Below are 25,788 nucleotides of genomic sequence, written 5' to 3'. Positions count from 1 at the left end.
ATGTATAAAAGAATGTTCAACCTTAGTCATCAGAGGAATGCCAGCTCAAGCCACAGTGAGGTACCACACCAACCAAACTAGAATGGCTGAGATGACACAGACCAGCCAAAGTAAGTGCTGCCAGGATGCTGTGGCACTGAGCATTTATACTGATTCCTGATGGGATCAGTATCTCTATGTTGCAAAACATATTAGGCGAATCTACTAACATACAGCTACATCTTGTAATTCAGCACTTTACTCTTAGAGCTCCTGCCAACGTACACAGACATCCTCTAACAAGAGCTATAGTGCCTTATTCTGTTAGCTTTCAAATGGGGAACTTGCTATTGACAAATCTGAAGAGTGAGTTTTGCCCTATAGGGTGGAATACCCACCCCCAATAACAGCTACACACACGACATGAATTAATCCCATAGCTGTAATAGAACTACATACCCAGAAACAACAAAGTGCCCACAGTGTTTTCAGGTATGTGATTTTCACATCAGATGAGACTCATCTGAGGCAATGAAGGTGAAAATAGAAAATAGAAAAAAAAGGGGTTTTTACCAAAACAGACCCCAGGAACTTTCTAGGGCAGAGATGGGAAGGCTCTGTGTCTTGGTTGTAAGCTGTACACTTGAGCCCGTGCCTTTAGTGTGTTTGGTTCACTCCAATAGAAACTTTTTAAAGACTTTCCATAAAAATGACAAGTGCTTTGTTTGGTTCACATTAAATATATTCATATGGCAATGATTACAATGGGTCATAAGAACTCCTGATGAATCAGGCAGTCTCTCGTCCCACCCCTTCTTATTTTAAATACCAATCATGATATTTGAGTTGTCCAACAATTTATTCTTTTAATCCCTCTGCTATGACTCTAAATAATGTTTATACTTTGATTTCTTGATAAATATACTTTAAATAAGGTATATAGATTTTTCACTATGAATAAAAGATTTGAATCACATGTGCAAGTCTCTCCTTTATGCCTCCCAATGATTTTTAGTTTTATTCTTATTTTTAATAATGATTATTATATGATATATACAAACTGTCACATCATACCAACTGATAGTTGACACAATCATTTTATTACCTACTTGATAAAATAAGGGTTATAACAACTCTACACTTCTTTTTATGCTTGCTTCTCAATTCTGCCTCCTTCCATCAGCTCTCTCTTTTTTACTACCAAGGTTGATAACATCTACATTTTGTTCTGTAATCATAAGGAAATCTGTGCCCTGTCCATAGACTCTAAGCATTTAAAACATTAAGATATCAATATTATTAATAACACTGTCATTCTAAATAATGTATTTTGATGGCCCAAGTAGTGGGCAAGCACTTATAGGGGAGAAATAAAGTAAGATGAGCATTTAATGCAATGACCACCAAGCTTGAAGAGGAAGGGTGTTCCTAGAATTGAGGTGAAAACACCAATTATGCCCAACAATTACTTTAAATTTTGCCTCTTCAATTCAGAGACCCATGAGCTAAAAAGACAAAATTGCACTTTCCTCTATAAACAATGGTAGGATGAAAATTGGATAGCCTAACACCAACTGTCATTCCATGAGGGGACAGTTGGGGGACACAATGGAAGCAGGGGTGCCTCGGTCCTGAAATCCTGCTGGGAGATATGGCAAGCAAGAAATTTCTTTTAAAAATTTTTATATGAGTTCTTTGAGAATTTTATGCCACAAGCTTTAATCAGGCTCACTCCCTTCCCTCAGCTCTTTCCGGATTCACCGCCCTCTCCCAGCTTCACCTCCCATCCAACTTTCTTTCTTTATTTTGTTCCCAGCAGAGCCAACTTGTATTTCCCAGATATTCTTGAGTGTTTGATGGACTTACCAGGAGCCAAAATCCTTTGGAAATTTCACATCATGTACCCCATCACATTCACTTCTCAGTCCTTCCATGTCTTGCCACCTCCCTTGTGACTTCCCTTCCCCAAAAAAAATAAAAATAAAAATAAAAAAGAACAAAAAAAAGTTGTGTTATCTATATACAGACTTTCAGTGGCCTGCCCCTGAAATAGAACTTCCCCTCTAGCACCCCCACCACAAGTCATCAATTGTAGAGAGCTAACTTCAGCATCTTTATCACACTTTTTAAGAGTTCTATTAGAAGACTTCCTGTTTAGGCTGTTACTTTGGGGGAGTTGGGGTTGGGATTGGGGTAGGGGTTGTCACTAAAGCCTTCCACGTCCCTCTTTTCAACTATGCATCAGCAATCATCGATATCACTACAAAAATAATTTCCTTGCTCTTTACAGTCAGTGGGAGCACGGATTATGGATTTCCACATGTTTTCTGGTGACAGCACAGAGTATGAACACAGCCTCTGGCTACAGTAGGACCATGGACCCAGACAAGGCCCTCAGAGACAGCCTGAACTTGGCCACAGGTGGCAGTGCACTCACATCAATATGGCCCCTGGTGGTAGCACAGACCATGGACACCCACATGGTCATTGGTGGTAACATAGGCCACAGTCATCAACACTGACCGTGGCTACCGTAGGATCATGGACTCAGACATTCCAGCCCCCATGGTAGCATGACTCATGGACATCATCATGGCTTCAGGAGGCAGCCCAGACCACAGACATCCACATGGACTTCAGTGGTAACATGGGCCACAGACATCAACACAGATCCCAGCTACAGCAGGACCTCAAGGCGCTACACTCTTAAAGAAAACCAACTCTTAGTCTTCCATCAGCTAACTGCTAATAGTTCATTAGCTAGGGGTGGGACTTCCTGTCTAACTCCTCTTTCCTACTGGTATTTGGTCTGGCATGCTGTAGTTAATATGTGTAACTGCCCTGTGGTGTCCAGAAATCACTGTTTCTTTGTAGTCATCTTACACTCTGTTTGCCCCTTCTTTCAAAATGCTCCCTGAGCCCTTGGGGGAGAGGTGGGTATAGATGTTACATTTACAACTGAACATTCTACAGTCTCTTATTCTCTGTTCCTTGGCCAGTTGTGGGTCTCTGTGTTAATCAGAATTTACTACAAATAGAACAAATAGAAACTTTTCTGATGAGGGTTGGGAGATGTGTTCATCTCTTCGTATAATGATAAGTCATTGGGTGTTGGTTTAATGAAATGAAAGGACCCATCTCTCGGAGTTGATTATTCCCGGGTCTGTATTCAGTCCTTCCGTGTCTCCTAATATGCAGCCCTTCTTGTTATCCTTTATGTATGTTATACTGTACCCAGTACACATGTTTACATATATACACATATTATTGGTTAGGTTCCACATATGGGGGAGAATATATAGCCTTTTATTTCCCACCCATTTGCCTGAAAATTCTGTAATAATGGTTTTTCTTTACAGCTGAATAGTATTCATACATTTTTTCACTATTCATTCCATCTGTTGATGAGAAGTATGTTGATTTCAGTTCTTTGCTATAGTGAATAAGTCCTCTGTCATTCAAAGAGAGGGGACATTATTTTAAAACACTTGAAGTCCAGTTCCCGGAGCAGTAAAGACAGTGGGAATGATGCATGAATTCTTGTTTCTGATAGTAACAGTGATAAATGCCACCTCTGATGTGTTTTCATCTCATGGTATTTTGACATGAGCCTGATCTCCACTGTCCTCTGATTTGGGTCAGACAAGGAAGCAGAAGGGGGAATGATATACTAAGAAGCCACAGCTGAGTTCAGCACACTGGTTCTTCAGCACAGCACTGCAGGGAAAAGGGAAACCCAATGTGATCCATGGTCCTGCAGTAGGGACAGCAGATCCAAGAGGATGGAATTTGTCACTTCGCCATTGAAAGAAACCCACTATCTGAGTGTATCCTGGTTAGGGTCAGGGTGGTTCATATGACAATCAGAAACTGGAAAGGGTGGAATGGAGAGTCAGTCAAGGTGAAGTGACATCATACTTTTTTCTCCACTAGAGACAGAAGTGCCCTCCTGTGGACTGCTGCATTAGAAACCCAAAACAGAATTTATCCAGACTCTTCATAACTAGACACAGGAGAAATACATAGAAAGTGGCAGGGAGTTACAGGACTGTTTTTACTTTTCTTCAGTTCCTGGAAATGTTGTTGTTGACATTCCTTACATATGGCAATGTGTTCATATGGATATTTGTATACAAGTATGCATCATATACATTGACGACATTTGACCTTAAATCCCACAATTCTCCCTTTCCTGTCTTTCCTGTTGATCTTCCTTGTTCCACTAGACACTTCCACATCTATTTCATAATATAATATATCTGACATGACTTTATACAAATAACATTTAGCTTTTTCTTTATGTTGGAAAGAATCCCATTGTGCCTGTACATTATACTTTTATTCATTTATTCTGTTTTGGGACATCTGAGCTAGCCAAAAATATTTATTTATTTATTTATTTATTTATTTATTTATATCATTGCAGTAAACATGGGTGTACAGGTATCTTTGAGATGTTGGCTTGGAGTCCTTCAGATAAACACCCAGAAATGGTAATGTGATAGATTTACTTATAGGTTTTGAGGACCCTCTGTTATGATAAATCTTTCTGCCATAAGCCGCCTGAGCCCCACCACCACGTGTGAGCTTTACGCCAGCCACCTGCCCGAGTTTTAGGCCCAAATGAATACACAGAAACTTGTATTAGGTTCAAAGCTGCTTGGCCAATGACTAGGATTCTTCATCTTCTAGCTCAGTCTTAATTATCATAAATCTATATATTTTATAAGACTTATCTTATCGGACGCCTTATTGGCGTCCCTCCTTTCTGTGGATCATATCGTGCTGCTGGAGCAGGAGCAGATGGGAAAAAGGGGGTGCTTCCTGTTTCTCCTTCTTTAAATATGAGTCTCGTCACTTCCTGCCTGGATCACCACTTCTCTACTACATTTCCCAGAATCCTCTTTGACTCCTAGTCCTGCCTAACTTGCCTTTTCATTGGCCAAACAGTATTTTATTTAACAATAAATAAGATAAACATACACAGTACATTCCCCATCAACCCTCCATGCTGATTTCCATCCTGACTAGACTAGTTTACATTTCCACAGTGTAAGTAAGGGCTTTCTTTCACCTTCATCCTTGCCAGCATCATTTTTTTTTTCTTACTGGCTGCCATTCTAACCAGGATGAGATGGAATCTCAATGTAGTTTGTAATTTCTCTGATGTCTAGTGAGCATGGACATTTTTCTAGAGTTTATTGACCATTTGCATTTCATCTTTAGAGATGTATCTGTTCTTCTTAATCCATTTATTGATTTGTTGTTTGATTTTTTATTGTTTAGTTTTTTAAATTCCTTGTCTATTAATCCTCTGTTAGATGTATATCTCACAAAGATGTCTTTCATTCTGTAGTCTATTCCTTTGCCCAGTTAGATAATTCCTTTGGTATACAGAAGCTTTATAGTTTGACAAGGACTCACTGTGAGTTCTTGGCATTATTTCTTGAGTCATTGAAGTTCCATTCAGAAAAGCACTGCCCATGTCTATATCATGAAGTCTTTCCCCTTCTTTTTCAGAATTTATGTCTTACATTAGGGTCTTTGATCTGTCTGGAATTGATTTTTGTGAGAGACAGGGATCTAGCTTCCTTCTTCTACTTGTGGATATATGGACCACCCAGTAGCATTTTTTAAAGAGATTTTTGTTTTGTTGTATTTTTGTGGTACCTTTGTCAAATGCTACATGACTTTAGCTGCATGGATTTACAACTAGGTCCTCTGTTTTATTTTATTGATCCATGTATCTGTTTAGGTGCCAGTTTTTGTTACTATGGCTGTGTAGTATAACTAGAAATCAGGGATGTTAATACCTCAAACATTATTTTTCCCTCAGCATTACTTTGGCTATCTGGGATCTTTTGTGATTCCCTATGAATTTTAAGGTTGTTGTTCTGCTAAGTGGATAAGATGTGTTCATCATATTCTAAATAGCTAGTTATCTCCTTGATTTAGTGCTACTGTCAGCTTTGGTCAGAGAAACTTGCTTTTGTGATAGGCAGTAGTTACTTCAGAGACTCATGACTCCCAAAGTGAGGTGAAGAAATGATGTTGGAATGCTCAGCCATAAGACAAATATCTATCACTCCCTCTGAGGCCCAGGAAATGCAGAAGAGGGGGTAGGAGGGACAGTAAGAACTGGAAGTGGGGTATGGTTTATTGTGCTGACTTCTGAGGATGACATGGCTGTTGTACTCTAGAACTGATAGCAGCTGTGATTACCTGCACAAGATCTACACAAGACCGAGCCTGTCACTATTCTGAATTAGTGAGAGTCAGACAGGAAGACTGGAGGGGGGGGATGAATATGATCTAATTATATAATGCACATTGACAAAAATGTCTTAGATGGGATGAGAACAAATGAAGACAGGGCTGGCCTGCTAAATTTACAATTTGAGTATTAACTAAAGGAATACCAATGCTGAGGAAGATAGCTGGGTGGGGGAATGGAATGTCATTTTGCCCCTGTTTACTTGTTCTATTCCTAATTCGTGGCTTCCTTCCTAGGCTCCAAGATCCATGTCAAACCCCTGAGTGACTCTTGTGGGTGGGGCATTAGTGGTGTATGCCTTTAATCCCAGCACTGGGGAGATAGAGGCAGGAGAATCTCAATAAATTCAAGGTCAGTGTGGTCTACATAATGAGTTGCAGGACAGCCAAGGCTGTTACACAGAGAAACCTGGGCTCAAAAACAAAGAAAGAAAGAAAAGAAGGAAGGAAGGAAGGAAGGAAGGAAGGAAGGAAGGAAGAAAGAAAGGAAGGAAGGAAGGAAGGAAGGAAGAAAGGAAAAAAGTAAGAAAGGGAGGGAGGGAGGGAGGAAGGAAGGTAGGTAGGAAGGAAGGAAGAAAGAAAGAAAGAAAGAAAGAAAGAAAGAAAGAAAGACAACTGACTTTAGCTGTTTGATTTCGACAAATTAAAAGCTATGGGTCTGTTTCTATTTCATAAAATTATAGTAATATTAGTACTGACCCCATAAGGTAGTTGTAAGAATTAAAATTATTAATATTTACAGAGCACTTTGAAACATATGTGGTAGAAATGAATGAAGCATAGGTGTTTGTTGAATACACTCAAATAAAATTCTAAAGAAATTACCATTTGGCATTCAGACTAGTTTATTAAGTAACATTTACCCCCTCACCTCCCCAGCTTTAGAGACCATCACTACTCTGGAGTGGCGATATGGTCCCTTGTAGAAAAAGAATAGGAGAGTTGTGAGGACTGAGGAAGACCCAAAGTTTAATGTAGAAGGGGCTTTAATGGGAAAGTGTCCTTATCTCCTGAAGGCCTTTGAAAGGAAAGATCAGGATTTCTGATAAAGCAGGGAATTTTAACTTTTAGATTCTTCTGTATATAACAATTAAGTTATGGTCTAGAAACATTTTTGCTTTTAGTGTTGCTTCTCTCAAACACACTATCTTAGAACTTTCTTCTGGTCACAGGCAGACACCACAAACTTACTAATTAATTAATAAGTAATCACAAATGCATCGTGCCTCATTTTAAGAAAAATAAATAATTACCAGTGTTTGTTAGGTACTTTTTTGTTACTTTAAAATACCTAGACAAAAAAAAAAAACAAAAAAACAAGTTGAGGAATAAAGGGTTTATTTTGGTTCACAGTTCCAGAGGGAAACAGTTCATTATGACAGGAAGTCAAGACAACCGGGAGGGAAGGTGTGGTGGCAGGAGCTGAAAACTGGATGCTCACATCTTCATCCACACACAGGAGCAGGAAGCAGAAAGAGAACAAAAGGAGGGGGCAAAGCTATAATCCTTCTGAACCTGCCCCTACACTAGTGACATACTTCCTCCAGCAAGGCTGTACCTCCTAAAAGTTCTATAACCTACCCAAACAACACTGCCAACCAAATCCAATTTTTCAAATACATTTGCCTATGGGGGATATTTCTCACTCAAACATGCATCCTGAAATAATAATAATAATAATAATAATAATAATAATAATAATAATAACTGAGTGATCTTTGATATGTCTCTGGGATAAATAGAGATTTGCCTACATCATCCTAGGAAAAGTCACACAACTCATAGTTATAATTGTGCATTTATAAAATAAAGTTCAGCCTCTGAAGCAGACCTGTCATTTACAATATGAACAGAGCTATAAAATCCATTAAGTGACATAGTAGATAATAATGCAAGATCCCACTTGTGTGTAGGATCCAAAATAATCTTACTCGTAGAAGGAGAGAACAAGAAGACTGCAGGGGCAGAGAGAAAGGAAATAGTTTGGTCAAAGGATGCAAAACATCCCATTGTTCATGATGAGTAAGTTCTGGAAATCCAATGCATAGCATGATGGCTACAGCCATAAAATGTCTCATTACTTCCTGAGGGGCCACAATGCCTATAAGGAAGCTCACTGGACATTGGCCAACAGAAGGCTATTCCCTATCTTCAGTCTGCATTTATGTCCCTTGGCAGCACTTTCCAGGCCCCTTGAACTCCAAGTGGCATGTCAGGGTCTCCCAAGGTCTCTCTCAAACCACACTCCATTAGGAACATAGAGACTGAAGCCAGGATCTCTCCTTATTTTCTGTAAACCCAATCTCTAAACCGTTCTCTAGCTGCTTCTGACTTGTCTTGGTTGAAACTGACTTTGCATGCTCTCTGCACTTAAACTCCCTGCCAGTGCTAGGTGCCCTCTGTGCTTCAGTCATGTAGGTTGTCATAGGAGGTTATGTATGGTTGCTTGAATGAAACCCCCCCCCCAGGCTTGTAGGGATTGACATTATTAGGAAGTGTGGCCTTTTTGGAGTAGGTGGAGCCTTGTTAGGGGAAGTATGTCACTGGAGGTGGGCTTTGAAGTTTCAGAAGCTCAATCCAGGCCCAGTGCCACTCTCTTTCTGCTGCCTGCTAATGCAGATGTAGAACTTCCAGCTGCCTCTCCAGCACCATGTCTGCCTGTGAGTTTCCATGCTTCTCACCATGATCATAATGAACTGAACCTCTGAACTTTAAGGCAGCCCCAATTAAATGACTTCCTTTATAAGAGTTAGCATAGTCATAGTGTCTCTTCACAGCAATGGAAAACCTAAGACCCTATGAAAACAGTGTGAATGTCTCTTAACAATCCCCTCTTTCAACATCTCATTTCTCTATATTTGTCTTCCAGGTCAAAGAGAAATGTCTGGGGGCTGTCACAACACTTCCAATCGTTACCACTCAAAGTAAGGTGCATCCTTCTCATAGGTAAGGAAACAATGCTCAACTTGCCCAAGATCATTCCACCTGCTTTTTTAATGGGTCTTGGATTAGAACCTGAATTTCCTAACCTTAACACCCAAAATGTTTTGGCTCATAGTTAAATCAATCAAAAAGCAGAGCGTGTTTTGTTGTTATTATTCTTTGGTTTTATGGTTGATTTTTTGTTTGTTTGTTTTCATTCTCAAGATAAAAAGTGTTGAATATTCACCCAATTTGCTACACAGAACTGCTTTGAGTCTTGTCAGAGAGATATAGCACCCACAGTCAAACTATCAAGTTGCTGGAATAAAAACAAACAAAATATTATCTGCCAAGGAGTACAGCAGCAGATGAAGGGTAGTCATTTCTGTTCTTTTCAGAGTCTGTGTGAAAAAGATATTGAGATTATTAACCTTCATCCTGCAAGACTCCATCTGAAAAGTTGCCTTCTGTGTCTGCCTCCCTTAAACCTGTCTGGTTATGGGTTGGGCTTCAGAAAGAAGCCTTTCCCAAGAGCCAGGAAGTGGTGACACTTGGACATCTATTGTGGAGTATTGGGAAGAGAAACATCCTCAGGTTTGACAAAAAGTAGTATTTTCTTGCCCCACAAACTCAGAAGTCTGGCCACTCCACAACTTCTGTCTCTTTATCCATAAATCTCAAACTGCCCATCAAGGGTGGATTTTTAAACTTCCCAATCAAATCAAATATCTTCTACCCCCAAACTGGTCTTCTGTCATCATTCCAAGTGAAGAGCATACCAGAAATAGCTACATAATTTGTAGGGGTTGGTTCAAAATGAAAGTATAGGCATCTGTATTCGTAAATGGCTCAGGATTCAAGACAACAATAGCAGATCGTAAAACCAATTATGGAGTCCCGTGAGGTTTTAATAAAAGCTGTCTAAGTTCTATATTGGAATTCATTGTTTTCTCACCAGTGTGACAACCTTGAGAACAGAAAATAGTGATCAGTGTTGCATCCTGGTGCTCACTCAAGTCATCGGTGAATAAATGGATGTTAAGAGAGCAATAATGACCCTCTTCTAGACTTCTGACACTCCAAGTTTACTCTGCCTTCAGAGACTGTCGTCCTAGATGGTTGCTGAGATGGGGTGCCTATCAGCTGTGAATGAAGTGCACCCACAAAACTGGCGGAGGGTACCACTTCTCACTAGTCACTGTAGCCAGAAACCAGACTTCCCAGCTATCACCGCCTGCCCCCTTACTCTCACTGTGCCACCACTGTGGCCATTCTAACACCCTAAAAAGCACACAAATATGGTCCTTTTTTCTGTCCTCATTGCCACTACTTAACTTAAGCCTAAACCATTTTTTATTAGATGCGTTAGTGAGAGCAATGGGCTGAACTATTGTTAAGGGAGAAGATTAAATGATGCAGTGGCCAGACTGTGAAAACAGACATGTCTCATTCCAAAACCAAGTCCTTATGCTATACTGATGTTTTCTATGTAGTTAAAGAATTTCCTAAAGCTGCAAATTGGGAGGTTTTCTGTACATTTTAGATGAAAGTGTTAAAAATCCAATTTTCATTTTATTTTTAGGAGTAGGAAAAAAAGTGCATCGCTTATCATAACTAAAGAATCCAGAGGAAAACTCCCTTCAAAACAACCAGACTCTGCAAGCCAGGTCTTCTCTGCTTTCCTTCATTTGTTCACCTCATCCCTTCTGATGCAAATGGCTCTGTAGGCAGGAAAGGTAGAGGAAGCTGGTAGCTTCAACTCACAAGATCACAAGGCTTGGTCTTCAGCTTTGCAGAAATGGAAAAGATGATCTAACCAGACCGGAAATTGAGGCAACTCAGAGAAGCCAATATCTGCCAATGGTGTGACCCTCACGGAGACACTAGGATGCTGTAGTTTTTATTTCTACCTAAGCATCTCAGATCAGGACTTGTGCTTTCCAGGCACATGCCTTACAGCAAGCTGAACAACAACCCACTTCTTTGACTTAATAGTACTTCCTTCAAACTTCCCCACAGGGGTCAGCAAGTTTCCACATGTTTTTTGTCAAATTCAATCCCTAACAGTCTTCTAGGTGGGTGACTCTTTTCCTTCCATTTTGAAGGGCAGAGAGAGCTTGAAGTGTCAGAGCTCTGAAAATCCCTGATGTTCTAATTCTTCTCTTCTTCATTTGACCATTATGGAAAGTTGGGGTGAGCTGGTACCAGGACACAGAATTAATAAAGGCACATTCTCTGTCCTCCAAGTTGTTTACAGTGCAGGGGGCATAAGAACTGATGAAACAATAGTGAACCCTAATTGAGCCACCAAAGCTCTTACTGAAGTACAAGATGCATTAGGGAACAGCCAACACAATGGACCCAAGGCTGTTCCACACATTGCCACACCAAGTTCCATGCCATTATACATTCATCTATCTGTTCCCTTTTGAGAATAAGAACTTTGTAATTTAATAGTCTACGTCCCACTTTTATTGGGACGGCCAACACTTAATACACAATATGCAAATTGTGTTAAATACAAGTAAATGAGAGACAGACTATAAATTAGAAGAAATCTTTTCAACATTTATGAGATGCTCACTAACATGAAATATCCATAGATAGGAGGGAAACATGAAATGACTAACCTTCTGTTCTCCCGAGAGCCCAGAGTAGTGTGTTCTCGCAAACTCACCTGAGACAACTCAAGAACTTGACTGTTGTGGCAAAAGCCAGAGAGATCCTCCTACTATCTCCCCGAACTGAGCCTGAGCAAGTCAACTCATTACCTTCCCTACAATTGAATAGGCAAATAGGTCATTAGCGAGTCATGATGCTCTAATCAGTCATTTCCATACAAGAGTGTGTGTTGAGTGGTTTGTTTTTTGGGTTTTTGTTTTGTTGTTACAGTTGTAACATGTTTGAAATTCAGACACAATTCCACTTATTAATAGTCATTAGTGGGCTACCAATAACAACCAATCCTTTAGGTACAGAAGCTAAGCTGTGAGCTTGTTTGAAATGTAAACAGGCTGTTCATGAATTTGCTAATTATAATTCCCTGTTTGGCCTTTGGCCAACCTTCATTCCCAGGAAGTAGCCACTAATAGAAATGTCATGTCATGCCATGATGAGTTCTGGCTGGCAGGTCACAATCTACGATTTGGAGGTTAACAATCCAGAAGTCCTCAAACTTTGGTTCATCTATTTGCTTAACTATTTTACTAAGTCCTGCAAGAGTCATGGATAAGAATGGATGAGATTCACGGGTGAGAAAATGTGGATGCAGCACACAGCCACCCAAGTAAAATTTTAATGCTTCTATTGGGTGTGTCCCTGAATATCAGTAATGGCCATCGGGGCTGAGAGCAGCAAGGACATTCTGAGCAGAAGAAAAAGTGAGATCAAGCTAGAGCATTACATTGAACACCAAAATATTCCACTTTTTGAAGTGATTTACTTATATTGTTCTATTGTTAAATAAAACTCAGGAGTCAGATATTAGGGTAGATAACCTGATAGATCCGAAGAGCGATGGATCAGCTGACCAGGTCTCTCCACACTTCCAGATTGAAAAGGCCTGTGAATCTTCCCAAGCCTCTCCCTACTCCTCCTGTGTCTGTCTATCCTAATCTGGGTTGGCCAAAAAACTCTATAATTAATTCTGGCCAGCTGAATGTTGACTCTGTCTTCTGATTCAAGGTTCAACTTTATTGGCAATCCTGGGTGTGTCATAGTGCAATCAAAATACCCCACAACAAACTTTTAAAACTGGGAGACTTTTACACAAACATCTATCTATACTCTTATATCCCTGATGAAGTAGGGGTACCTGAGAGCATGTGTTCACTCTCCCATAAACAAAGCAGAAAAGGTCTCCTGTTCCCACACGCTTGATTACATTTCCTAATGATGGTCTTTCTGATGGGGGTAAAATGGAATCTCAAAGTAGCTTTAATTTACAGGTCATGTAGCCAAAGATGACAATGATTTTTTTTAAGCATTTGCTTTTCATTTGCATTTTTCTTTTGAAAACTCTCTGCTTGATCCTTTAGTCTACTTTTTGATTTGTTTGTTGTTTTTTCATTTTGTGTTTTGAAAACTTCATATATTAATCCTCTGTCAAATGTATAGTTGGCAAATATTTCTCCTGCCTGTAGGCTCTCTCTTCTCTTTAGCCATTTCTTTTATTGTGCATAGCTTTTTTACTTGCATAAAGCCCTGTTTATTGATTATTTGCCATGCTTCCCAAGCAATGTGAGATCTGTTCAGAAAGTTCTTTACTGTGCCTATATATTGAAGTATTTTCCCTACTTTTTTCCTCTAGTAGTTTGAGTTTCAGGTTTTATGTCAATTTTTTGGAACCATTTGGAGTTGATTTGTTCAGGGAGACTCATAACTTAGTTTTTTTTTTTCAAAATGACTTTCTGGCAAATAAAACATAGTGCTTAATAATGTTTACAAGTAAATGTAAAGCATAGTAGATACTAGATAAGACCAGGATAACCACTAGAGACTAGACAGTACCAAATAAATCTATGAACAGCATTAATCATGCTATACAAAATTTGTATCAAAATTACCAACTTAAGGACTGATGCTGCTTCCAAACTTTTTCTTTCTTGAGATTACTTCAAGAATCTCAAGGTACAAGGTTTGTGTAGAGTGATTAAGTGTGTATTTAAACATTTATTTATTTATTTATTTATCTATTTATGTGTATGGGTGTTTTGCCTGCATGCTTGTCTGTGAACCTCATGCATGCCTGGTGCCCAAGGAGGCCAGAAGAGGGCATCAGATCCCCTGAGACTGGAGTTACAGATGGTTGTGAGCCACCATGTGGGTGCTGGGAACTGAGCCTGTGTCCTCTGGAAGAGCTGCCAGTATTCTTAACCCCTGAGCCATCTCTCTAGCCCAAGACTGTGTTTATATAAACTTAATAATACATTTATTTAAACAACTGACTCACTGCAAAGAGCAGACAACGCCCCAGAACAAACATAAGCCTGGGTACAGTGGTGAGAAAGATCCATTCAACCCTAAAGACTGATTAAATCCTGATCACGTCTCTGCTACATGTCCTTGCCGCTATCCCCTTCAGTCCATTCCCTTCCCTGGTTTTCAGCTTTGTTTTCCTTTGAACTGTATATTTCTATATTGATTGCTAAACTTTTTGCTAATAAGTGCAATGCTTTTTATTTTCTTGATTTCTTAATTGGCTTTGCTCAAAATTCAGAATTCAGAGAAACATGTTTTTCTAAGAAATGCCGGTATCCTTTGTGAAAGAAAGAGCTGTGCTTGAGTGTCAGCTGTCCCCTTGTTTTGCTGGAACACTGGGAATGTGAACTGTCTAATGTGCCAGAATCCACAAGATCCTTTCTTTCCTTTAAAATGAAACCTAGGCCTGGGTACCATTGACAGCTTCATTTCATTTGGATGATCTGCTTGGCTTCTGAAGATATTTTTGTACCCTCTTTAGGTTTATGGGTTAGTGTACAGAGACATTAAAAGGACACTAGAAGAGGAACACCTGGCTTGGATGAGATGAGTTGGGATCACAGTGAAATATGGCCAGTTCATTATATGCAAAGCTAACACATTCGTTTATCCAATGGGAAGTCATCAAAAATTTAAAGAAATGTGACTTTGGCAAAGAAAGATGAGTTTGATAACATGGAAGGCAGCCTCAGAGGCCACTGGCAGGACACAGGAGGTTCAGTGCAATCTGGTGAAGGAGGAAAAGAGCTTAACACAAGGCTTGTGTGGCAGACGCTGAGAAAAAGGGATGGACACCGGGTCTATTACTGGGAAAAAGTGAACACATGGCCATTCCTCGGAAGGAAGTGCAAGTGGGGAGGGGCTCTGAGGCTGTGAGTCATCCAGATCCCCCAAGAATAAGGACACTATGTAAAGGTCCAGAGCCTTGGAGGAATAAGACCCAGTTACCAAGAGGCCCGTTCAGACGTGAATGTGGGTTGACAGATGAGTAGGATGGTATGTACGTCCTTCATACCGCCGTCAAACATCCTCCCTACCTTCATATCTACTGCCCACACAAATGGAGGCAATCATTGTTTCAAACAAAGAATTCTTATAGCTGTTTCATGGTTTGGGGGTTTTATTTTGTTTTGTCTTAATATTTAGTAAGATAGAATACTCCCCCAATGCCAGGGGTGGCTCAGCCTTGGCTTTTGTATAAAACTTCCATGGTCTTGTTTCCCTCCAGATCACATCACCAGTCTCTCTCACAGCACACCTGCTCCCAGCCCTGAGCACATGGCATCAATCATCCCCACCCCCAGCCCCTTCCCAGTCTATCCAAGCCTCTCTGCCCTGAGCAATTCCAGTCCTCGGCGCCCAAGCTGCAACTGCCCATTACCTGGGAGAGTTAATAAGAAATTCACCTTCCCTTCCCAGCACAAATGAATTCTAGTCAGTTCATTCTCACAGGAAATAAATTTTAAAATGGAAATTAAACAAAACAATTGCTAGCAAAGGTAATAATGGGTCGTCCCTGAATTCTGCCTCTGAGAGGAATACATTACCGTTCCCAAGGCCATAGCAGGCTGAGAGAAGCCCCACTGGCCCCAGAGCTTGCTGGTACTTGGGACATGCTCTGGTGTCCAAACCCCATGCCCTGTCAGACTGCTAAACTGGTCTCAGAACCACATACTTCTCTTAAAAATTCCCTGGCTACGTACAAGAACACTTGATGCTGAATTTTCTATGACCTAGAGGTGAGATACCTTTTGTCCCTAGGTCTATTTCCAACACCAATCAGGACTTCAGGGACCATAACATAGTGATTAAGAGACAGGCTGATCGTGGGTAGTCTCTTCCGTTCTCTACCTGTGTGACCTTGGGCAAATTACTTAAACTCTCTAAGCTTTGGCTCCTTATCTGTTAAATAAGATTTAAAAAAAAAAATACTTACCTCTTAGGATTACTGTGAAAGCAAATAAATTAATGCTTGCAAAGCCAGTGCCTTGAAGATCATAAGTGCTCAATAAATGTCAGTTTTTATTATTATCCTATTTTTTAAAGGTCTCCGGGGGCAAGGTGGATATTCTGCAACCTTAAGTGGGTCCCATGTGATTTATTGTTTAAATGTGTATATTGTGCTTAAAAGTTTAATGTGTTTCTTTAAAAGGCATTTATATCTTTAAACAAAACTGATGGTGTCAGAAGCCTGAGTCAGACGAGAAGGGCTTGTTGAACTCCTTAGATTTTCCTGACGAGTAAAACCATAAAATTTTGAATTGAAATATCACTACAGGTGTTTGCAAACCACACACACCATGCACAGATTGGACATTTACTTCTGCTGAAGAATAAGAGAGAGGCAATGCCTATAAACAAAGAAAATGATAATAGTCAAGTAACTACTGGCACCAACACACAACTGTACTCAACTTATTCATAATAAGCAGGAAATGAGAGAACTGTAAAATAATAGAAAGGTTGATATAAGGGACTTGGATCCAAAGCACCAATCCTACAAGTATTTTGACTCTGTAGGGGAAGGCTCCTTGTGGATCAAATTTGCTTTTCTTTTTTAATCCTGGGATAAAGAATTGGAGTTTATTTTAGGAGAAAGTTTCAAAGAAAATACTACAATCCTCCAGGTTCGATACAAGTGGAACTCTGGCTTGTGACAGAACATTGTGCAACCAGTAAAACGGTGGCAGGGTTGTTGATGGGGATGAAAAGTCAGCATATTCTGAGTGCAGTTCTGCACCATAGCTTTCAAGTTCTCGTTTTATTAAGGAACTTACAGTTCCTTACTAAAGAATTCCATCTTTGTTTTCATTTTCAGTATAAATTCTGACGCTGGAAAAAGAAAGAGAACTTCAGTAACACTGAGAACATTTGTCATTATGCTGCTCATAATTCAAAATTATCTCCAAGTTAGACAATGAGCAATGAAACAGTTTTGACTTCTTTGGGTCTGTGTGGATGTGTTTTATTGGGTGTCGTTTGCTAAACTTTCTCCAGTCAGTGTCTGCCACTGTGTTTGACTTTGCTCAGTCTACTGTACATGAAGTGAGGTGGCTTGTTGAACAGCAGTTAAGAGTTAACTCTCTGGGGCCAGCTGGAAATGGGTGTGAATCCTGCTGTTGCCAAGATAAAGTGCATTCATGTTTCTTAATGTCTCTGCTTCCTCATCTGCAAAGTGGGACTGATAATATTATCTACCTAGAAATATGATCACGATGAAGAAATTTTAACAAATTACCTTACAACAGTGATATGGACTAGGGTCTAATATTTAGCATGTTCTCATGAATATCAACTGTCATCGCTTTGCCCTGCTCATCATACCAAGCACATCTGGACTTCAAATCCCATGTGCCCTCAGTTAACTCTTAGGTAGAGCACCTGTGGACTCACTGCAAGTGACAGCGAGGATGGAGTTTTCTGTAGTTTCTTCCAGGTTTATGCTGCCAATTTGGAAAGGGTGACCTTACAAGCAGGCAACTACGTGTCCTCCTTTCCCCCACACCCTCCACATTTTACAGACTCAACATTCTAAACAACCTTGGGCATTTTTCATCCCCAAATATCTAAGCCCGGTAGTCTACACATCAAAGGAAAGCCAAGGTCATTTAGGAACTGTTTGCTGGACCAAATTCTGTACCCGAGCATCCATCTTTTAATGCAGTAACCCAAAACAGTAGCCCCAGCCAGAATTTATGCTCCCACTTAAGCCACACACTGCTGAATTTTTCTTCCAAGTTGTTTATGAACAATTGATTGCCAGACTTCACACTGAAGTATCAGGTTTTTTGAAGTAGATAGTTGGCCACCACGCCCACATTCCCAAAGGCAAGGATCCCTGGAAGCTGAGTAACATCTGCCCCCTTCAGGCAGGGTATGGAAACCTCTAATTTGCCATGCCCGCATCTCGCCAGTTACATCCACACTTGCCTAACCCGGAAGATGGGTTTTGGAGCCTGATTCTGTCAGGGAGCGGTTACCTCTAGAAAATATTTGCTGGGAATTTCACAGGGTCCAGGAATGTTTTTAAAAGACAGAAGCAGCTTTGGCAGCAGCGATGAAAACGCTATTAGGTAAGCAGGATATTGGAGTTAAGGTTTGCAAGCTGCCATTTGTAGGCTGTCTGTGTGGGCCCAGCCACAGTAGCTCCATGGGGCTGGTTAAAAGTCACAGAATTCCTGCTGTCCCCTGTCAGCAAAGTGCTGAGACAACAAACTTAACCCCTCTGTCCGGTGTGAGCCTATCAGCCATGGCTATTAAATCCCACAAAAGGGAGAAGAGGAGACGTGAATAGAGCTGAAGGAAAAGCACTTTCCCCATTTGGATAGCTGTGCAGGACGGGAGCTTCTGGAGAGCAGCGCCGAGTGTAATTGCTGGCCCGAAAGAAAAAGAAAAACTATAAAAGGAAAGAGAGAGGGGGGATTGATAATGAACAATTTATCCTCAGAGCTAACAGTTAATTAATTCTGAAAATATCTGTCAGGCTAATAGAAATGGGGGGAGGGCTATGCCACATACACAATTAATAAAATAATAATAACAAAAAGGAAAGAAAAAAAGATTTTTTTAAAGGTGTTACTATCTTCTTACAGGCTGGGCCCTGGGCTTCCCAATGTCATTTTCAACACATTTTTTTTCCCTCCGTCTCTTTTCAGAAATTGTTCTCATGAATGATTTATATATGTCTAGTTATCTGGAGTGATTTCTATGGACCCCGGCGCATTGCTGCATAATTGTTAATTTTAACGCCATAATAGCTTCAGATGGAGGAAGAGATTAGGCATTTATTGCACAATTAAATGAAACATACTTGAGAATCACAAAGGGTTCCGTAATTATTTCAGACCATTAATAAAATGGGCATTAAATTATATGGGACACAAAAGGGAAAGGAAATAGATTTTCATTACAGCAATAGAAGCTGAGAGTAGTAATAGATCCTTGTTGAATTATCTTTCTCTCTCTCTCTCTGAAATTAATTGTTGCCTAGCTTATTTCAAAGCAAAATAAAGGAGTAAAAAAAAAGTGTTTTAAAGAACCGCTGATGAAAGGGCTTTGTTTGATGGGGACAATAGCCAGTGATACACTCCAAAAAACAAGGTAATCTTTGATTCTGGGTTCTTGCCTTTGCTTCCAACGACTTTCAAGGCAGCTCTTTCAGCAGCTTGGGGTTTCCTCACACCTACCCATCTCTCAGCACAACTTGAAGACTCGGGAGCAACAGGGGAGGGTGAGGAAGTGGAGGAAGGATGAGTCAGTGGCTTCTCTCTCCAGCTGTTCCTGAGGGAACAATTTGGATGGTTGGACACAAACTCGTGGAGTTTGACAACATTGAGAGTATATGGCTTGAACTTCTTGAAAGAGAATGAGAATGAAAGGTCATCTCATTCACTGCCTCATCCAAAGACTATGCATAAGTGTAAGGGTAACTCTTTCCACCAAGCCGTCTGAGCCCCACCGCCACGTGGGCGCCCAAAATAACACACAGAGTCTTATATTAGGTACAATGCTGCTGGCCAATGACTAGGGTTTCTTACTTGCTAGCTCAGTCTTAATTATCAACCATAACTACTAATCTATATATTTTTAAAGACTTATCTTATGGAGGACGCCAGCCATGTGCATCCTGTCTTCCTGGGCGATCACATGGCAACTCCACAGAGAAGAGAGGAGGAGGAAGAGAGCAATTTCCTGCTTGTCCCTGCTTATATTCTGAGTCTGCCTTCTATGTCACTTCCTGCCTGGATCACAAGACTTCTCTTTACTACATTTCCCAGAATCCTCCTCGACTCCTAGTCCCAACTAACTTTCTTCCCTATTGACCAACAGTACTTTATTTATCAACCAATAAGACAAACATATACACAAAGGGACCTCCCCATCACATAAGCTTCAAAACAATACTTTGGGGGACCATTGTACAGATGACAAAACCAAGACTTGGGACATAAGAAATGTCCAAGGTTCTACAACAGTCACTTGGGACACCCAGTATTATAAGATAAAGAAAATAGCATTCCTTCTCTTGAAGCATCCCTTCTCTTGAAGAAGTAGACTGATACCCGGGGGTGGGGCCAGTGAGGTGGTTCTGTAGGTAATGGTGCTTGCCACTAATCTGGATGACCTGAGTTTGTCCCCTGGTGAATAGAAAGAACAACTTTCATAAATTGTCTTCTGGCCTCCACTGGTGTGTTGCGACACATACACAGGCAGACAAATGGAATAAAAATGTAATAAAAATAAAAAAGACGTGAGTCTGATGATGTGTCACTTACCCCTGGACATATGAGATGCATGAAGGAGTCTGATTGTTATATTGCAGCAGAAAAAGCAGAGGATGAAACATGCTCTATTTGTTTACCTTTTCTGGTGTCATGCCTTTTCAACAGAAACAAGTCCATGCTCCCTCCACCACTTTATCAAGATCCCTCTTTGGAAGCTCAGTGAGCAGAGTCTCAGACTAACTCTGTGACATCCATGACAAAAGGAGGCCAGGATCCCTGGAGAGCCTGATCTTCACCTTCACATCAATCAGTATATGTGGCCAGTGTGGACACTGCTTTAGACTAGAGAGAGGAAGATGCTGAAAACCTTGACCTTAATGTCACCACAGGCCACAGCATCCAAGAAGGCCCTGCTGTGTTCACTATTCTATCACCATAGGATTCAGGTGTCACTCTCGTGTGTCTGCTTCTGTGACGGCCTAGATCTGAAGCCTGGTGTGTGAGGTCCAAACTCAGAGTCTAGGACTTAGGCTGGGCTAGAGCCTTTTGCCTCTACAACCCAGCATCACAGGAGGGTCTGTCTCAGGTTGTCCATCAATGATATTTTCACTGCTGAGGTTTTACCTGCTATTCCTCACTCCCAGAATCTTGTAACCCTCTGTACAGGAGCCACAGTGTGCAATCCCCATGACTCCATGGGAAACTGGAGAGGTGGTCAGGACATCAGTAAAATACATTGGCCTTTAAGAAAAGCTTAGGTGGAGCAAAGGATAGAGAGCTTGAGGGAGCTCCCAAACCAGCCTGCTGTCAGATCACACGTAGAAGGTGGAGTTATGACGAGCTTGGACAAAGTTACGCAACTTGGAGTCACAGACATAAGACCCCCCCAGCTTAAGGATTTATCTTATTGGCAAGATGAGACTCTCAGATGCAAAGGCTGCCCTTGACACTTCCCCCACAATTTGTGTATTACTCAGATATCTATCTTCTCTATAAAAGGGATGGTATTCAAGAAGGTAGTAAGAAAAGTAGATTGCAATCTGTTTGTTTGTTTTTTGAGACAGGGTCTCTCCATGAAGCCCTGGCTGTTCTGTAACTCTTTACATAGACTAGGTTGGCCTCAAACTCACAGAGATCCAACTCCTTCTGCCTCCTAAGAGCTGGAATTAAAGGCATGAACCACTACACCTGATCCCTAATGTAATGAATGGAGAAAGAAGCAGATAGCATGAGAACATTTATAGATCCAAATAAATAAGTGAGGGGGCCAAAGACAGTAGAGAGGCTCTCACACAGCCATAACCTGTAATGTTCATAGAATCTTGGAGAACAGCAGAATTAACAAAAAATGGAGATGAATTTAAATGGTTTTGATCTTTACTAAAAAGATACATTCTGGAGACTATAAATCACTGACTTTAAAATGATTGCTTCTTTGCATCTCATATGTGTATAACTACTCAAGATTGTGATTTAGCTTTAACAAAGAAATGAATAATGAAGACATAGTTTGCTCAATAAAGGGTTTAGAGCTAAGGCCCTCCCTTCTGACACCCTGGCTAACACCCTAGCCTTCCCTAAATATCCTAACTGACTGGGGTCTGCCGTACTACAACAAGATATACATATAAGTAGGGGAAGTCCCTTCCAAAGACAAAATGAAGCACAGATTTCTTTTAAATTTTACAAACTAAAAATAGGTCACATGGCACATGTATTAATTACTTTTCTTTAGTCATTCAATGGTATGAACATGTATCATGACATCTGTTACATCCCATTAATAGGTACAAGTATTGTTTTCCAGCTAAAGATAAAAATTGAACATTAAAAAATTTAACACTGCAATTGATAGCCATGATAAGTATTTGTGAAAACTTAAAGGCAAAAGTCAATTGAGGGACACAAGCCTTGAAGAGGAAATGCAGGGAAACAGAGGATCAAATCTTAAGTACCAGCAAATGAGGGAAATTGCCTCAAACTCATGCCATGACAAATCCTGAAAGGGAATGGCACCATTGCTAAAATAGGGGTTAAAATTACCTACCTTCCAGAGAAATGAGCTGAAGAAATCTACTGTGCTATGGCTCTGGGCAAAAAGACAATAGCAACAATAACAGCAATCGTCATCAATACACTAGAACAGCAGGTGTTCTCTACTTAGGCCTAGAATCAGCAGGTGTTTTCTACCTAGGCCTGCTTACACTCAGGTCTGGAGCTCAGATTTATGATCCTTCTGAGCCCAGAATCCAATGTCTAGAAATCAAAGTAGCTCAAGATTAGCAAAACCCTAAAGCAAGCCCCAAGAGCAAGAGGAAGCACTGCTATACCTGGGACCTTCCACCCCTCAGGACACCCCATCTTTCAGAGCCTAACAATTCATCAGGACTCCCCATCTCTCAGGACCCATTATCCCTAGAGATTCTTCACTCCTTAGGACTTCTCATTCCTCAAGAACCCCCATCCCTCAAAACCCATCATCCCTTAGGACCCATCATCACTTAGGACCCACCATCCCTCAGGATCCATCAGTCCTCAGGACCCATCATCACTTAGGACCCTGTCATCTCTCAAGACACTCCATCGTCCTCAGGACTCCCCATCTCTAAGGTATCCCCATCCCTCAGGACCCATCATCCCTCAGGACCCATCATCCCTTGGGACTCACCATCTCTGGACCCACTGATTGAATTGGGGCAATGAAGTCACACAAAAAAATTAAGAACATTCCCAGAAAACAAGTCATCACAAAGGAGATTCAACATAAGTCACAAATTTAGACATCTTCCTAGACGAAGTACTTCACTTGTTGAAATTTTATGTATAGTTATAAAATATCCCCTTAGGGAATATCCTTAAAAGGAGACGGGCATTTTATGACTGAATCATAAAAAGCATAGAAACGATTTGATAAATGAATCAAATAAAATTTTTAATTTTGATTACATTAATACTATAAAAATTTATTGTATGTGGTTTTTAAAAAATCAGAAACTGCTGAAAATAAAATAAAGGGAAAGATGGATCTAAAGAGATTAAGCAGAATGCCACAAATAAAAAACAAGAAGATAAAAGAGATGCAAGAAGGGATAAAAGGTGTGAAGGAAAACCAAACCAAAAAGAAGTGTGAAGGAAAGAATGTGTCAATAAGCAACCAGAGATACTAAAAGGCTAACACAAGAGTGAGCTGTTCAAGTCTCCCTAGAAGACAGAACTACAGCAGGGGATACAGACAACTGATCTGATCTACCTTCAAAATGAAACAAAAATGTGACCCCAGGATCAGCTCTTCTGCAAATAGCTCAGGATCAATAAACTACCACTCCAGGGTTCTGGATCTGGGCAATTCCTCCCAATACAAGACTTCAATATCACCAAAAGCAAGCATCAGTGAGATTGTGGGGTTTGCAGTGATGTTTGTCTCTCACAGATCTAGAAAACAATCTTAAAATGTTTACAAAAACATAAAAGATCTTGACTATCTAAAACAATTTTTAGCAGAAAGAGCAATGCTGGGCAAAACCTGATCTTAAATTATATTGCAGAGCCTTGGAGCAGGAGCAAACAACACTGGCATGGTACTGGCATAGTTGTGCAGCCAATGAAATAAAATAGAACACCCATAAATAAACATACAAAGTTAACTGTCACAAACATACATTGGAGGCCATGTCTGGGTTGATATCCATTGTTTCCTATTACCCCAACTCATCCCCTACCCCTACACCCTCCCACCCCTGCCACCTACTGCAAGCAGGGAAAGTTGGTCCCTGGGGTCACAAGATTGGGAGAGCTGATCCTGCCCTTCACCAACTCTGCACCTTGCCTGGGCAGCAGAGTAGAGCTGACCCTGTCAAGGAAGCCTAGATGATCAGGTGCTGCAGATATGCATAGGAAATGTGGCCCCACCCCTCATCTGTGGACAAGGGAGAGATGACCTCCCGGTCCACAGCCTTGAGGTCATGAGAATGAAAGAATTAGTATTGTCCCCCACTGACAGCAGCTCTCAGGAGACCAGACCCTGAACCTCACCTGGGCAGCATAATAGAGCTGACCCTGTTGGGTGGGGGCTGCAGGTGAGTTGGACCTGTGGGCATGAGAGCAGGAGAGCAGCCCTTGCCCCCTCCCTCATATGCCATGGGATGGCAACGGTAAGGGATATATGCCCTCCTCTCTACCCCTTGCCATCTGCAACAGGCGGGAGAGCTTACCTCAGAGGCATAAGAAAGGAAGAGCTGGTCCTGACCCTCACCAAGTGCAGCAATCCAGAGAGTGGGCTCTGCACCTTGCCTGGGCAACAGTAGAGCTGGCCTTGGTGGTGTGAGTGCTGGTGAACTGGACCCAAGGGTATGAGAGCAGGAGAACTGGCCCCACTCCTTGTTGTCTGCTGGGTGAGCTAGCCTGGGCAGTGCTGGAGAGCCCTCTTGGGTGGTGATAACGAGGGAAAGTTGGCAGGCTGACCAACCCAACTACCACCCAAGCCTAGAACCAGGACTGTGAGGTAGATCACACCTACACCCACCTCATCTATGAACTGCTGGAGCACGTGAAGGGGCCAAACCTGTAGATCCAAAGCTAGTAGGTTTCCATGACACAGGCAAAAGTAGGGTATCCAAGAGAAGTCCCAGTATGGGCCCAGTATAAATAGTATAGCAGAAACCAGAGGCCTCAAACAAGACCAATGACTCTTCACAATGAACACTTACAAGTAAAGATGTATGGACTAAGGGTATATGTACTGTGTGACGCACTGAACCATACTACAGCTTCCATGCTGAGATTTTGTTTTGTTGTATTTTGGGGATTCGGGTGTTTGGGGTTTTTTTGTTTTATTTTGTTTTTATTGGTTTTTTGTTTTGGTTTTTGGTTTTACTTTTCGATTTTGTAGGGAGGTTGCAAGGACAGAGGATAGACTCAAGGGCATGGGGAGATGAATAGGATATGAAATCCACAAAGCATCAATAAAAAAGTTAAAAAAGAAAAAACATACATTGGAATAAATACAGTTTCTTCAACAAGTAATTGTGGGAAATTTTGATCTCACATGCAGAAGCATAAGATCTTTATTTCTTAGCATTCACCAAAAATAATTCAAAATTATCAAAGACCTGAATATGAAATCCCATCATCCACCATGACTATGACCTGCCGGAGCATGTGAAGGGGCCAGCCCAGCAGAGCCAAAGCTACACAACACAACAGGATGTCCAAGAGGAGCCCCAGTGAGGGTCCGTAATGATGATGTAGCAAAGCCCAGGGACCCTGAACCAGACTCCGTGCAATGAACACTTGTAAGTAATAATATATGGACTGAAGGGTAAACTGTGTGATTCATTGTGTCACACTGCAGCTTCCACGACAAGATTTTCTTTCTTTTCTTTCCTTTTAAATTTTATCTTGTTTTATCCTG

Source organism: Cricetulus griseus, chromosome 4 (genome assembly GCF_003668045.3).
Source record: "Cricetulus griseus strain 17A/GY chromosome 4, alternate assembly CriGri-PICRH-1.0, whole genome shotgun sequence".
NCBI classification, from domain to species: Eukaryota; Metazoa; Chordata; class Mammalia; order Rodentia; family Cricetidae; genus Cricetulus; species Cricetulus griseus.
This window is presented reverse-complemented; position numbering follows the sequence as displayed.